General features: G+C 39.9%; 1 protein-coding gene across 5 annotated transcripts in view; it reads right to left on the bottom strand.

The window, feature by feature from the left end:
- Positions 1–15,167, bottom strand: part of NFYC (nuclear transcription factor Y subunit gamma) — a 66,985-nt gene that overhangs the window by 48,609 nt on the left and 3,209 nt on the right. Inside the window, exon 1 of one of the 5 annotated variants that reach the window (XM_032877433.1) lies at positions 2,323–2,433. The exons of 2 other annotated variants lie outside the window; for them this stretch is intronic. The gene's annotated coding sequence lies outside the window, so the exon portion shown is untranslated. Of the gene's footprint in view, positions 1–460; positions 664–1,275; positions 1,335–2,322; positions 2,434–15,167 lie in introns of those variants that run through there. 2 more of the 5 variants (XM_032877432.1, XM_032877430.1) reach the window with 2 other exon arrangements.

Raw genomic sequence — 15,167 nt, 5'->3', positions numbered from 1 at the left:
ACACGGGCCTCCTGACGTTTGCTGGCCTGCTTCTGCTACCGCACCATGCTGCCGCAAATACTGTAGTCAGAGTATAAATAAATGCCCGAATCGAAGACCCTAAGTTGCCCTCACCCACACACCCACCCCTAGTCTAAGTTCTAGTTAGCTGTGGAAGGCCTATTCTCCTGATTTCTTCATTTTTCTGGAAAACATTTATCTGGCTAATGTGTTAAATAAGGAGATCATATAAACACCATTCTGCCTATACTAGAAGACACCTTAGTCACCAGGGGTTCTGCACAGGCACGCCTACGTGCATTTTTCCAGATAGTGGGTCAGATTCTCCAGAGTCCATGACTCTGAAAAGGTTAAGAGCCCAAGCTAGAGGCAATGGCTAGGTATCTTTCCAAGAAGCAAAATCCACAATTTTCTCAAAATAAAGAGTTTTAATCAAGGCCTCATACTGTGCCCCACTTACCTTCTGCCTTCCCTGCTCCAGGCCTTCTCCCAGGCTAAGAGAGTCATTCCGTAATCTACATCTGTTTTTTAAAGCATACATAAAACCTGGAGCAACTGGTAACATATAAATCAATGTCTTATAAAAAATAAATTTAAATTAATTATCTGTTAAAATGTAATCCTTAACACATACTCCTTTCTCTTATGATTTAACTTCCCAGAATGACAGTTTTCTTACCACAAGCATTCCAATTCCCTCAAAGAAGTTTTACAAACATAACTGCTTTGAACTCCTGAAATGCCATTCTTCACTAAGAACCCTCTAGATTACACAGGAGACAAGGTAGTGTGCAAGGAATTCTGAATCTGTTAGGCAGTTCACTCAACTATCATACCAAAAGGATTTAGAATTTTTTTACTGGGGGAAGGAATAGAGAAGAGTGGGAGACAGAATGAACGCAGCCGTATTTATTGTCTTACTGCTTGAAAACTCCTAATCTGAATCTATAATATATTCCTACTAACCACTCGACTTGAACATCAGAAGTACAGTCTCTTTTCATCTTAAATAGAGCTTTTCAGTCTAAACCTGTATAAACAAACTTTGTCCTTCAATCTTTCAACTCCTCGGCAGTTTTTCAAGGTCACTTTTGCAAGGAACGACAGAGGCCTGCATCGAGCAACTTTGACTGCTACACCACTCCAATTCCAAAAGCCCCAAATCCAAACCCCTGTCGATCCTTTCAGATAAATCCTTTACAGGAGGGGAAGCGGGGGAGGCAAATCAACACCCTCCCAACTTCTCCTCTACTAGGGCCTGTTCCTTTTCCCTACCCAGAGACTGAGTACTGCTGGCTCACTGCTCCACGCTGAGTCTGCTGCAGAAATGTTCTAATGACCTTCATTCCACATTTGCAAATAAGAAGAAAACAAAGAAACGCTTTTTAAAATCAAGTGTATTATAGATGTTAGTACATGGGACAGAAGAGTTCACTATTCACAAAAACTGGCTAGTTACTGATTAGCAACCAGCATTAGCTTCGGATCCCTAAGAGGGGAAAAAATATCAAGGGCAAAAGATATGGTGCCTGTACTCTTAACTTTCCTATTCACAATATGCAGGTAAATTAGGATTCAAAATATTTCATACAGAAAATGAAAAGCACTTTGCTCACATCATTTTTAAAGAACCAAACCAATGCCTGACAAAATGTGTGAAATTGGTAGAAAAAGACTTGCTCTTGTCACTGCCAATATAGTGGAAAAGTATGTTTCTTTCCAACATTCTAAGCTAGAATGTGTATTTTAAAACAGAGATTGTTACTTAATTCCTGGTCCGTATTAGAATAGAAGCAGACAGGTAAATCAAGAAAGTTACGGGAGAATTTCACACTGGCATGTGGGCCTTCCTTCACCATTAGAACCTGCATCCGTGCAAACCATATTTTCACACAAATTTAGAACAGCAATAGTGTTGCTTCCACCTCTGAAAACACAGATGTCAACAAAGTGCATGGAAACAGAGAAAGTCTTACAACAACTCAGCTTATTCTGTAGGAAAGCTTCAGTGCACTTGAACAAAGGAAAATTATTTGGAAAACAGTTAAGTTTACCCAATGCAAAGAGAAAGTGCTTTGCTTCTGTGTGCCCCTGGAAAATGATTAGCCTTTCTTCATGTACCTGATCTTGTCAATACTCAACTAGGAAAAGAAATCCTAGGTGAAGGGCATGCAAAATCTAAACAGAGCCAAGGTATTCTAGGTGCACCAAAAGGTATGCATGGAATGTAAAGTGGCCATTTTCTGAAACAGTGCAACTTGTCTACACTCTGAAGCTAAACAGTTTCTACCATTTTAACACAAAACAAAGAATTAAACTTACCGAGAACTGCATTAATTTTACATGTAGTTATTTATATCTCCTCGGACAGGGAGAATTTAAGTCACTCCTAGCCCTCCCCCCCCAAAAGGACGGAGGAAACAAAAGGCAGCAGGAGATGCAGAAACCTGAGTCTGGAATGTCCACTCCAGTGAAAACCCGAACAGCTGTCCCCCCACCCCCCAGCAAACTATTCGCCATTTTTCTTTGTCTTTCAGCTGACCCCTGCCTCAGTGAAAAACTCCGAGGCTCCAATGAAGCCCTGCAGCCTCCTTCCACTTTAACAGTCAAAGGCATTCAATCTAGCATGCTATTTGACACCAAACCTTGCCTCCAGAGTGGTCCCATTGGCTGAGCTGCTTTATCAGCTAAGAACACAAAGCCATGATTGGCTGTTCACGTCATCAGTTACCTCCTTTGTACACTTCCTGTTTTAAAGTTACCTTGAGAAGCAGAACAGGGGTCAGATTCAGACTTCAAACTACCGGGAACTTAAGGCTTGGAAATGCCTGGCAAATGCACACAGCAGATACCCTAGGGCCTCTTGTGTTTCCAACAAGAAGAAAATGCAAATTTACAATGTTCTTAAAATCACAAGAAAGGGCTGTTACAGTTCCCACCCAAAGGATTTCTTATTGGCTGTCAGAGTTCCATTTAAAAAATTTAAGGTAATTTAACTGCTTCTGATTGGCCATCAAAGATGTCTGTAAGATATTGCTACAGTATCCTATGGCAGTAAACCAGAGAAGCAATGTGCACAAGATCGGAAAGTTGTGACTTAACTATCTTCAGTTTTCTCTTGAGCATTAACAGAAAAAGAAAAAAGAAAACAGGGTGGGCTCATCCAACAACTCCTCAGTAACAAAGAGTGGTATCAACGGCCATACAACAGTTTGTAGGATTTCTAAAAAGGCATCTGTCATTATGTCCCTGGTAATTTTAAAAGCACGTATTAGTACTAGGTTAAATTACCTTATTTTGAAACACAAACTAATCTAAATAGGAAAATTCTGGAGTAATATAAGAAGGTAGTGGCAGAGACGGTGGCATTTCTAAAACGTCTACCAGGAACCAGAGAGAGAAATAACAATGATAAAGGGGAATGGGAAGGAGGGGACTGGTAGAGAGAAAACACCAGTGCCTATTGTTTAAAGTTCACTACAGTTTGATGGATTAACTTATTCAGGATGGTCATAAAAAATGTTGATTAGCTTTGAATATTACAGTTTTGATATCACAGAGAGCAAACTCTTCTACCACATTTTCAAGAATAAGTAGCAGGGATGATCTCAGGAGAGAGAGTGTAAGTACTGCAGTTACTGAAGACATTCTGGGATGCTGAAGTTTATCGCAGTGGTCAAGATTTGCTTAAGGATTTGGGCCCAACTGTTGAAAAGGAGCTTCCTAATATGGTGAAAATGAATTAACTTGTCTTTTTTCTTTTCTTTTTTAAAAAATATTCAATAGAAACACTGCATTTTTACCAAAGGTCTTTAACAATCTCCTTAGATCTGCTTCCTCCCTGGAAAGCTAAGTATCCTAGGACTGAACAACACAACTGTTTTGCCAGGTAAAGGAGACCTTCTCTAGAAATACCTTGGCTGACCCTACATGCGAGGTCATCATGGGCATACGTACAGGTTTGGCAGCGCCCTGAAACAGAAGCAAGGGGGTCCTTCCAATCACTTTGCCATATTTTCTCCATATACATTCTACTTATTTCTCACATTGGAATGAATTAATTTCTAAACACCACCAATTAGTGCCAGGTTTTATGTTAGGTATGTTACAGACTTTTCTCCTCTAATCCTCACTATCCCCTTTAAATGTGAAAAGAGTGAAAGAGAAGTTTGACAACTGGCCCCTAACCATACATTGAGGAGGCAAACTCAGGTCGCACCTAGGATGCTATTCTTCCTATTGTACCACAATGCTGACACTGAGACATGAGGCACCTCAGGGCACAGCCAAGGAAATTCTTAGGCGTCACATATATGTAGAGGTGGCATAAACTATTACATCCAACTTCATTAACTTAAAAATCAGAAATCGGACTGACGTTGAGCTTGATCTTTTGATTAGAGACTTAGCTAAGAATGTGATAAAACAGCACCCTCTCCTTAAGGCCCCAAAGCTACTAGAAGGGACTGTCTCTAGCATACCCTGCAACCCTGAAGAAAGCAACTCCTGAGCCATAAAGGGCAGTGTAGGAGGACTACCAGCTGCTACAAAAAATCTTCCCCACGCCTTTCACCACCAGTCTAGGCTGAAATTTGGTCTTGTCCCAAATGCCCAGCCCTACTCTGTGTTTGATGTACCGAATTACACCAAACATGTCTCTTAATACTCTGTGAAGGTCTCTGGCGTAGTTTTTATTAGTTCTTGGAAAGTTTGCAAGAAAGAAACTTCAACCCCTATTTCTTTTTCTTTTTCATTTATTTGAGAGAGAGCGAGCATAGGGAAGGTAAGAGGGAGAAAGAAACTTAAGCAGACTCTGCACTGTGTGCGGAGCCCTACTTGGGACTTCATCTCACAACCGGAGGTCACAACCTAAGCTGAAACTAAAAATCAGACACTTAACCAACTGTGCCACCCAGGCACCCCTCAACCCCCATTTCTCATCAACAGCCACCTTACTATAATTCAAGCTAGTGGGAAGAGAACTGAAATTATCCTAGAATTTCCATCTGGCAGCCTGACCCATTCAACTTACTACTACTTTCTCCTCTCTAGCCTGTTGTGACTGTGGAATAAGAGCCTCATGGGCTCTCTGGGATTCCAACTCACATTCTTCCCTGGTCCTGGATCTCAGTAGCCCTCCAAACCAGACAATTGCATCGTCTTGCCCTAAAAAACACCCAGATCACTATGAGGCAAAATGAAGGCCTCTGATTAAGTGGTTCAAGCTTAAATCCTCTTAAAGTAGTTATGGTGAGACCTGATGCTTTTGGTCAGAAAATTCTATGACCCTGGCCAAGTTACTTAACCAACTCTGAGCTCACTTCTTCATGTATAAAACAGAAAAAAATAACACCAACCCATGGGAATGTTGAGGCTTAAATGACAGGGTAAAGTATTCAGCATTAATACCTAGCATGGGGTAGGTACTCAATTAATATCTAAATATATACTTGACTATAGCACTTAGCACACATTATAATTACTTTCAACCATGTCTCTATTACCAGAGGAGGGCTTCCTGAAGATGTCGGTGTTTTATTTATATCCACATATAGCACCATTGCTCAGTACAGAGGTATACATCAAACGCAACCTTAGCCATGGTGTCAACAAAGTAACAAGTAGTGGGGCCTGAGGAAAACTGGAGAGTGCATGTCCCACCTAAAGGGGCAGCCACTGTTCAGCTCCAATTGACAAAGGCCATAGAGGAAGATCAGTCTACCGCAGCAAGAGTTTCAGAATCAATAGAAGAAGCAAAAGCTAGATCCCAAACACAAAAAGGTGATGCCAAAACAGCTCTTGCTCAGCATCCTGAGGAATGACTGAAGGACCAGAGTTATGGCAGAAGTTGGCTGTAACCACCATGACAATTCTTGCCAAGGACAGAGCCTTACTCAGTCCCCCAGATAACCTAATCTTGCAGGTTATACTGTATCACATCAGAAGCATAACTAGCAGCAAAGATACTGGACTCTTCAGTGCCCTGAACAAACACTTCACTGATGGTACCCCTAACTGATTCGTTTGGACTCGGAGAAGTAAGTGAACCTGAAAGCATCAAGAAGTATCAGAGAACCTCTAAAGAAAAGTGAACTTTTCACCTGTTGTGATATGAACACAAAGCCATTTTCATCTGAATATTAAATACATTGTGTGACTTCTTATATACTAAGCTGATGAGAGATGTATATAGCAGTTTTGTGCTGATGTGACAGGCTAAGGGAATGAGGTGTTTTTTTTAAGAATACCTTTAATGCAACTACTCAGAATCAAACACTGTATTTTGCTTATATAAATGAGAAACAAGGGTGTTAATCCCCCAATATTAGATACTACTATACAAACTGTTTTGTAATCTTTTTCACTTAAAAAATGTCAACCTTCCATATCAAATATATATCATTTATAGTTGGGTTATATTCCATTAAGTGGATATACCACAATTTTCAATGAGTTTTATATTAATAACTTCAATGTTTTCAATTTATTTTTTTTCTTTTTGAATTTTTTTAATATAGCTGATACAATGTTACACCAGTTTCAGGTTTATAACACAGTGATTCACCTTCTCTATGTTATGTTTTGCTCACAAGTATAGCTGCCATCTGTCACCATACAACACTATTACAGTGTCATTGACTATACTCCTGATGCTGTACCTTTCATTCCTGTGGTTTATTCATTCCATAACTGGAAGCCTGTATCTCCCCCTCCATTTCAGCCATTCCATGCCTTCCCTGGCAACCATCAGTATGTTCTCTGTATTTATAGACCTGATTATGCTTTTCTGTTGTTCATTTGTTTTGTTTTTTTAGAGTCCACACATGAGTAAAATTGTATAGCATCTGTCTTTCTCAGTCTGACTTACTTCATTTAGCATAATATCCTCTAGGTCCATCCATGTTGTCACGAATGGCATAATCTCATTCTTTCATATGACTATGTAAAAATCCACTGTGTGTGTGTGTGTGTGTGTGTGTGTGTATACCACATCTTCCTAACCACTCGTCTATTGATGGACATTAGGTTGCTTTCACATCTTGGCTATTGTAAATAATGCCAAGGCTACAATGAACAGAGCGGTACACATATCTTTTTGAATTAGTGTTTTCATTTTCTTTGGGTAGATATCCAGTAATGGAATTACTGGATCGTATGATATTTCTATTTTTGATTTTTTGAGGAATCTCCATACTGTTTTCCACAGTAGCTGTACCAATTTACATTCCCACCAACAGCAAAAAAAGGTTCCTTTTTCTCCACATCCTTGGCAACACTTATTTCTTGTCTTTTTAATTGTAGCCTTTCTGACAGGTGTAAGGTGATGTATCACTGCGGTCCTGATTTGCTTTTTCCTGACGATTACTGATATTGAGCACCTTTTCATGGGTCTGTTGGCCATCTGGATGTCTTCTTTGGAAAAATGTATTTTCAGGTCTTTTTGGGTCCTCTGCCTATTTTCTCACTGGATTTTTTTGGTGGGGCTGCTGAAATGTATAAGGTCTTCATATATTTTAGATATTAATCCTTCAGTGTCTTCAATTTTAAAATACTGTAAATAGGGGCGCCTGGGTGGCTCAGTGGGTTAAAGCCTCTGTCTTCGGCTCAGGTCATGATCTCAGGGTCCTGGGATCGAGCCCCACACTGGGCTCTCTGCTCAGCGAGGAGCCTGCTTCCCCTTCTCTCTCTCTGCCTGCCTCTCTGCCTACTTGTGACCTCTGTCTGCCAAATAAATAAAATCTTTTAATAAATAAATAAATAAAATACTGTAAATAGTATCACAGAGAACATCCATTATGCCCATTCCTTGTACCCTCATTATCCCTTCCAGAACCACTGCAATGGCTTCATAAATATTATCAGTTTTGTCTGGTTTAAAAAAAAACAACCAGGGTCGGTGGGGAGGGACAGGGTAGTTAGGTTATGGACACTGAGGAGGGTACGTACTATGGTAAGTGCTGTGATTTGTGTAAGACTGATGATTCACAGACCTGTACCCCTAAGCAAATAACAGATTATAGGTTAGTAAAAAAAAAAAAAAAAAAAAAAAAAACCAAGAACAACAAAACAAAACAAAAAAACCCATGAAAGCCAGATTTTTCTAATGTTAAATCTTTCCATTTTCAATTTTGGTTTGAATTTTTTTTTTTTAATTATAAGCAGAAAATTAAGGACTGCCAGATTGTTGCTTCTGACTGATATCTTTATCCTCACTTGGTCGTGAACAACTATTAGTTATTTCCCAAACTAAATCCACCTTCAAAGTTTAAAACTTTGTGTCAACAAATTTTCAAGAATCTGACAGAAGTTCTAAAGATAATATCCAAAGAAGTCCCAGAAACATTCTGTTTGTTTTGTTTTGAGCAACGACAGTATCATTAGAAAAAGGAACACAGTGTTTGCTGGTACCCAGTAAATGGCTGCCCAATAAGTTAATGAAGTAAACCAATAAATGAGATGGTAAGTGGATCATAAATTCTGAATTATTTGTTTTTTAAAAATAAATTGTATTCTCCAAAGCATAAATTAAAACCAATGGATGGAAAGCTATTCTAGAAAACTCTTCTCTCAGAGCTGTCCAAAGATGGCACAAGCTGCCTCGGAAGCTATGGATTGGGTTGTTGGCACAGGCTGTTTGAACACTTGACAGGAATATGTAAAGACAAGATGAAAAAGAGCAGCCATGTGGAGAAGCAGAGGGAAAAAAGCCCAGTCTCTGCAGCTAGACAGATTTAGATTCTAATTCTAATCCCTCATCACCTCATTTTAGCTGAGTAACCTCAAACTAGTTACTTAACCCCACTGAGGCCAATCTCCTAAACTATAAACCATCTTGCAAGGCTGTAGGATCAGGGATATTTTCATTCACTCAGCAAATTCTTACGTGTAAGTATTGTGCTAAGATCTGGGGATCCTAAACAATACATAGGCCTGTCCTCGAGGATACTAAAGTCTATTATAACAGAGAAGAATATTAAAATAGGCGATCACAGTGCTATGTGTTAAGAGTTCCCACTAGTATAAGACCTAAGCAGAACCCCTAACCCAGGGCGTAACTAAATTTCAGGCTGGTCAGAGACGGCTTCTTGGGAGATTTAAAATTGTAAAAAGAATAGGAACCTACTGAGACAGACAAGCAAACTGCATGTGCAAAGTCCTGGAGCTGACAGAAAGCATTACATTCCTGGAATGGCTATAGTTTGATATGGCAGCAGCCCAGATACAAGAGGCTAGAAGTTAACCTAGAAAAGTAAACAGGGCTGGACAAGACTAAGATACTAGAACTTTATTCTGAGGACAACAGCGAGCCACTGAAGAGCTTTATGCATGGGACTGGCACAATCAGAATTACCCTTTTAAAAGATCATTTCAGGTACAGTATGGAGAAACAGACAGGGTAGGAGCATGACAACTCCACACAGACAGCAGGGGAAACAAAGACCCTGTGTCATCTAGTTACTGGAAAATGTGGTAGTGCAGATGTTGAACAGATAAATGGGAAATAGTAAGAAGATAAAAAATCATTAAGACCAGTGGTTAATAATCCCTGTAGAATAACAACACTGTGACTGATAAACAGCAAGTGCTCTTAAAAAATGGTAGCTGCTAGTATCATCATTGATATTGGCAACTGGGTTAGACAACCTTTTTGTAATCACTTTCATCCCGAAGAGTCTATGTGACTTAGGAGACGTATGCTGTACATTCCCAGACAAATCCTTTCCCACTATTGGCCAAGCTGTCTTATACAAAAAGATGCATTTTTTACTCATAAACTCTCTACACCAGAACTGTTCAACTGGGCCCCACTACGTACTAGTCATAATATGAAATGCTTATTAGATGTTCTCACAAACAGGGTTTCGTGGCCAAGTAAGTTCAAGAAACACCACATTATGCATCCTCTCTCTTGAAGGGTCATAACGCACATCGACAAGCAGGCTCTGAATACTAATTCTGCAGTATAGAAATACATTTCACTTTACCGTCAAGGATCCTTTTTCCAACTCCAGAGAACATTTATTACACTGTATAAGAACTCATGTTCAGGGGCACCTGGGTGGCAGGTGGGTTAAGTCTCTGCCTTCGGCTCAGGTCATGATCTCAGGGTCCTGGGATCAAGCCCCCGCATCGGGCTCTCTGCTCAGCAGGGAGCCTGCTTCCCTTCCTCTCTCTCTGACTGCTGCTCTGCCTACTTGTAATCTCTGTCAAATAAATAAATAAAATCTTTAAAAAAAAAAAAAAAGAACTCATGTTCAATGAAACAGCTTAGGAAATGATGCTCTCAAGTGCCTTACAGACTTTAGTGGAATGAAAAGATTATAGGCAACTCTATTCTGACCACCTTCCAAAATGGCTGGAGTTTTACACACATTATGGCATTTCCCTTTTAATTTAGTCCTACTGAAAATGACATTAAACATCACCATAAATAGCAATCCTCTGGCTCCCAAATTATCACCAACCAAGTGTGCTTTGCTTTTTTAAAAGGCCACAACTTTGTCTGATGATAACGAGCAAATTCTAAGCTACTTACCCTTTGGAGTACAGTAATAATTTTTAAGACAGTTAAGAATGACAAAGATGTTCAACTGCTCAGATTGCATGTAGTTCACTTTCCTCTTTTCTATGAACGATCACGCCACTAGTGAGCGGTATGTTTTCTTAACACTGGGCAAAGAATCTTACTTCATATAGATCCCTAGACAATGAGCAGCTTCTGAGGGCAGGGGTAACAATAACAGAAATTGTGAAAACCTTCAGTACATAGTCTCCCCTTATCTAGAGGCGATACAGTCCATGACCCCCCACCACACAGTGGATGCCTGAAACTGCGGGTAGTACAGAACCCTATATACACTATGTTTCTTCCTGTACTACATATCCGTGATGGAAGTTTAATTTATAAATTAGGCACAGTAAAGAGATCAATAACTAGTAATAAAATAGAAAAATTATAGTAATATACTATTATGTGAATGTGGTCTCTCTCAAAATCTCTTACTGTTCTGCACTCACCCTTCTTGTGATGATGTGAGATGATAAAAGGCCGGTGTGATCAGATGAAGTGAGGGGAATGACCGGCATTGTGATGTGGCGTTAGGCTACTACTGATCTTCTGACAATAATCAGAAGGATCATCTGCTTCTGGACCACAGATGACCGCAGTAACTGAAACCACGGAAAGCGAAACTACGAAACTGCGGAGAATGGGTGGGACTGCTGTAACTCTAATAGATTTAAGCCAATGACATCACACAAACTAGTCTACACTCCAGTATCATTTCCTAGGAGTCACTGAAGCATTTATTGAAAGATTGCTCAAGATCACTGCTTATAGCTCATGCCCATGAATGTATTTAAGATTAATTCTTTTTATTTCTTTCAAAGATTTTATTTATTTGACAGAGAGAGGCACAGAGAGGGAACACAAGCAGGGGGGTGAGAGAGGGAGAAGCAGGCTTCCCGCTGAGCAGGGAGCCCGATGCGGGGCTCCATCCCAGGACCCTGGGATCATGACCCGAGCTGAAGGCAGATGCTTAACGACTGAGCCACCCCAGTGCCCCTAAGATTAATTCTTGAATCTGACCTAACAATATACTGTTGATTTTAAATGGAGATTATTCATCTAAGTAAGACACTTTATATATCTTGGACATGAAGATTTGAACCTTTGAGTTAAACCTATTCTAATGGAAACATTCAAATACAAAGGTTAGCCTAGTCCCTCTCTCTGAACTGCACCTGAAGTTTATCCATTAGAAAGTTCTCATTATATAAAAGTACACTGAATTTAGAAGTAATCTGTCTGCAGACAAGTAAGACTTTTTTTAAGATTTTCTTTTAAAGCAATCTCCACACTCAATGTGGGGCTCAAACCCACAACCCTAAGATCAAGAGTCACACACTTCACTCACTAAGCCAGTCTGGCACCCCCAAACAAATAAGGACTTGAACCAAAATAGAAAATACAACTTCCATGCTGAAAATGAGCACAGATGTTGCCTCACTGTTATCAGGTACATCACTGCTAAAACATGGAGCAGTGTGGGAAGGATACAGCAAATTTTGCAACCTGGCAAAAATTTCTGCAGGCAAAGAAATTTTTTTCCTGAACCATCCCACAACGTTGTGTTCTGCTTACTTCAAAGAAAATGTTACCCAGGTGACTAGAAACCAAACTGATAGTCTTACTTCAACTGACAATTTCTACAATTAGAAAAATTTTTAAATGACTATAATGCAAATCTCTTTCTGGATTGAAGGATAAAACTGGTTGTTCTGATTTCAATAAATTATTGCTATTTGGCAAATACAGAAAAGTTCTCATCTCATCGAAATCACTACCACTCAGCACCTGAGGATTAACAGAGCAATCAGGAAACAACCTAACCCTGAAATAAATGATCCTACTACTTCATACATTCATAAACATAGACTAGTAATAATATAGATCCTCTGTAAATCAGCTCCTAAGCCACAACAACATAACTAAATTAGGTTATTTCTTTCATGCCAAGTGGTTGCTCCCTCATGCAGAAATCTTATCATACATAAAAGAGTAGGTAATTACAAAAGGCTTCTCATTAGGGAAGCTCTAAGAATCTGAAAGGACAGATTTTATGCTGTTTTAAAGAGAAGATAATGTGTCCTCTCACTTACTAAGGTCTGCTTGGTGACAGGCACCTACCATATGCTACTGTATTCATTTTTCATAACTACTCTGTAAGATAGGTGTCACTACCACTACTTTACACAGGAAGAAACTAAGGCTCAGACCGGTTAAGAAACTTACCCCCAGCTCAAACAGAGGGTAACCGCATTGCAGAAGAATTCTTTCCCAGGTCTGACTCCAGTGTCAGCAACTACACTATCCCCTCCCATCAGCACTTTTTGGCCAAAGTATTTTAAATCCATTTCCTCCAACAATTAATCTACTTAAATTATGTCAGGTGCTTTCGGTCTCTGGGAAAATACTGAAATGACCTTGTAGTCTTCCTAACTAGTCACAGCACATGCATGAAAAACTGAATAAACAAAATGAAAAGAGAGCCTGGAATACATCAGATAACTCACAGTCTGCTTTGAGCACAAGAAACTGAATGGAAAAGAACAACTTGCTGGCTAAGGAATGTTCCTCCTAGGTTGTATGCCTGAGGCTGGAATGAACCTCAAGAAGGTCATCTGTGACCTTAATAATGTCCTCTGCCATTCTCCCTCCTATGAATGAGTCAAACTTGTCAAAACAAAGGTTTTGACCATCATCAAGTCAATGTTTCCATAGAAGGGACAATGCTGCCCAGTGGAATGAGGACTAGGAAGCCAGTAATCTGGGTTAGACTTGACTCTCCCCTTACATAGCCAAGTGACCTTGTCAAGGTCATCACACTCTTCAGGGCCTCTGTACAAAGCACTTGCCTGAAAGAAATAAAAAAAGCTACTTCCTGATCCAAGCTGCAAGTATTTTTCTTTTTTTTTTTTTTTTTTTAAAGAGAGAGACATAGAGGGAGAGGATCACAAGCAGAGGGTGTGGGAGAGGGAGAATAGGCTTCCCATGGAGCAGGGAGCCCTTCGAAGAGCTCAATCCCAGGACCCTGGGATCATGACCTGAGCCGAAGGCAGACACTTAACTACTGAGCCACCCAGGCGTCCCTCTCCTAATGTTTTATGGTGTCCAGAGAACACAGTGTTTGGGGCACCTGGATGGCTCAGTCAGTTAAGTATCCAACTCTTGATTTAAGCTCAGGTCATGACCCCAGGGTGGTCAGATCAAGCCCCATATTGGGCTCCATGCTCAGCATGGGGAGCCTATCTAAGATTCATCTCTGAGTGTCTGACTCTAGATGTTGGCTCAGATTGTGGTCTCAGGGTGATGGCACTGAGCCTCATGTCAGCTCCACACTCAGCCTGGAGTCTGCTTGAGAGTCTCACTCTCCTTTTCCCTCTGCCCCACCACCCCCGCTTTCATACTCTCTCTCTAAATAAATAAAATCTTTAAAAAAAAAAATTCTCTCCCTCTCCCCTCCCCCTTCACGCATTTGTAGTCGCTCTCCAAAAAGAACAAAGGAATGAAAGAAAGAACAAACTCAGTATTTAAGAATAAGGATTCCACAAATTTTGTAAGAATTCAGACTGTAATGGAGTTATAGACTGATGCTTGAATCTGGGCTCTGTCACCTTATGTGACCTTGAGCAAATTACTTAACTTCTCAGTTTCTTCACACCTAAAAATGCAGGTGGTAATAGGATCTACCACATAGCACGTGTGAATAATACACATAATACATTTATACCCTAGCTGGTACAATGTAATCACTCAATAAAAAGTAGTAACTATAATATCATTCCTGAGTTTGATTCATAGATTTTTAGTGTTTCATTACCTCTGAACTAAGAGATGTGAATTTCAAAACTGCCTCAAAAAGCAACTAGCACCGGCTCCTCACTTCACTTTGCCTCCACTTCTCTATAAGCGGGGATAAGAAACCCTGCATCTTTTCTAGTACAATGAATCAATTTTGACCAAATGGAAAATATATGCATGTAAATGAGATAACAGAATTGTTATAAGGATTTAGATAACAAAACATGGACACAGTCTGTTAAGTATTAAACATTAGAATGAGTCCACTTAGAAGGCAAAGTTGATGTTCTCAAGTTACGGTGTTAAACATAAACTGAGACCTACTCAGACCTCCTAGGAGTTCGAGATTTCTAGGGTGGTTAATTCCTGGTGATAAAAGGCCCAGAACTGGCCATGGATGTAAGGAGCTAATGGGAATGAAGATGATCTCGTGGTGTTGAAGAACAGATAGTTAAGAAATGTTTACTGAATAAAAAACAATTATGTGCATGCTTGTTTTTGCAAACTTGTCTAGATTTACTAAAAAAGAAACTAAGTTGGGGTGCCTGGGTGGCTCAGTGGGTTAAAGCCTCTGCCTTCGGCTCAGGTCATGATCCCAGGGTACTGGGATGGAGCCCCACATCGGGCTCTCCGCTCAGCGGGGAGCCTGCTTCCCCTTCTCTCTCTGCCTGCCTCTCTGCCTACTTGTGATCTCTGTCAAATAAATAAATAAAATCTTTAAAAAAATTTTAAAAAAAGAAACTAAGTTATGGATGTCATAATATTCTTCATATTCAACTAACTTAATGATTGAGTCAAACAA

This window comes from Lontra canadensis, unplaced genomic scaffold (assembly GCF_010015895.1).
Source record: "Lontra canadensis isolate GAN:19392208 unplaced genomic scaffold, GSC_riverotter_1.0 scaffold60, whole genome shotgun sequence".
Taxonomy (NCBI): Eukaryota; Metazoa; Chordata; class Mammalia; order Carnivora; family Mustelidae; genus Lontra; species Lontra canadensis.
The sequence above is the reverse complement of the archived record's forward strand: the minus strand, read 5'-3'. Positions and strand labels throughout refer to the sequence as shown.